The sequence below is a fragment of the Portunus trituberculatus genome, chromosome 14 (assembly GCF_017591435.1).
Source record: "Portunus trituberculatus isolate SZX2019 chromosome 14, ASM1759143v1, whole genome shotgun sequence".
NCBI lineage: Eukaryota > Metazoa > Arthropoda > Malacostraca > Decapoda > Portunidae > Portunus > Portunus trituberculatus.
In genome coordinates, this window is record NC_059268.1 from 1,255,360 (window position 1) to 1,256,718 (window position 1,359).

General features: G+C 34.7%; 1 long non-coding RNA gene across 1 annotated transcript; it reads right to left on the bottom strand.

Annotated features, from left to right (window-relative positions):
- Positions 1–493: 493 nt before the first annotated feature.
- Positions 494–927, bottom strand: LOC123503524. The gene is made up of 3 exons (XR_006674510.1): positions 897–927; positions 699–768; positions 494–529 (listed from the first exon to the last, which is right to left on the bottom strand). It is a non-coding gene; the product is annotated as an uncharacterized LOC123503524 (long non-coding RNA).
- Between the last annotated feature and the right edge of the window lie 432 nt (positions 928–1,359).

Sequence of the window (1,359 nt, forward strand, 5' to 3'; positions counted from 1 at the left end):
GAAAAGGAGAAAAATAGACGATGGAGAGAAGGAAGAGACTAAAGGCGGCAATAAAAGAAAGAAAAATGATACAGGAGAGAAACAAATAGAAGGAAAACAATGGAGAACAAAGGGAAGAGGAAAGAAAACATAGGTAAGGTGATGAAGATAACAAAGAAAAGGAAAAGAAGAAAAGAAGAAAATAGGAATAAAGAGAAAAAAAGGATGAAAATGAAAGTAAGAATAAGAAGATAAAGGAAGTAAGTGGAAAGAAACAGAAGAAAAGAATAATAAAAGAAGAAAAGGGGAACAAAAGGCGAAAAAAAACAAAGAGAAAAGGATGAAAATGAAAGTAAGAATAAGAAGATAAAGCAAGGAAGTGGAAAGAAACAGAAGACAAGGCCAAAAATTAGAGAAGCGATTTAAAGAGGAGAAAAAAAAAGAGTGGAAAAAAGAAACAGGGGAGGAAAATAATGAAGGTTATTGTAGTGTAGGATAATGACTATGATTGGGCTGACTTGCTGTATCTTGATTTATTGATTGATTCAGCCTGCAAATTTAATGTCAACATAAACACAGCATACCTCAATATCATGTAACTCCCTTCAATATCTTGTAACTTCACCCAGTAAACAGAAGAATAAACATAAGATGAACACATATCCCATTCTATTATTCACTATTGCAATGACACACGATACATATAAAATAGTACTCACAAAATGACCGCCCATCATCAGCCAAGGCAGACTTCACCACATGTCTGATTACAGCATTACCCCAACTATGCTGCAAAGTTACACTTAATCAAATCCTCCTATCAGCACCGCATTTAATATAACACCAACCAATATGCACAATCAGCGGCATAACATAAGTCAAACAAATCAGAGAAATAATGTTATCACAAAACTCACCTCAGTCAAACAACCGCCACTCACCCCTGAGAGGCACCAACTGTACCTCTGCCTACCTTACCCCTACACCCTGAGTGCGGTATAATATATATCCGTGTTACATATGTACACAGACCCTAAAAGAAAACTTCCTCTTGACAAACAAATACACATTACTAACCAATACCAAACTTGTTAATAAGTAAGAAAACAATATATGTATATCAATAATAATTACAATTCTTGTCATATATGCCAATAACAATTATACAGTAACTGGAATACAACCCGTGTCTACACCTCTTTCCAACCAATGACAGCGACACACACTGCCCGCTCCACATTCAAAGGTGCCAACAATGACATTATAATTCTAATATGATGAGAATCATATTACAGTTATGGAAGGGAAAGGGAAGAAAATTGTCGCTGAACTGAAAATTTTGTGCATTTTTTTGTGTATTTTTGTGTAATGAATATTTTG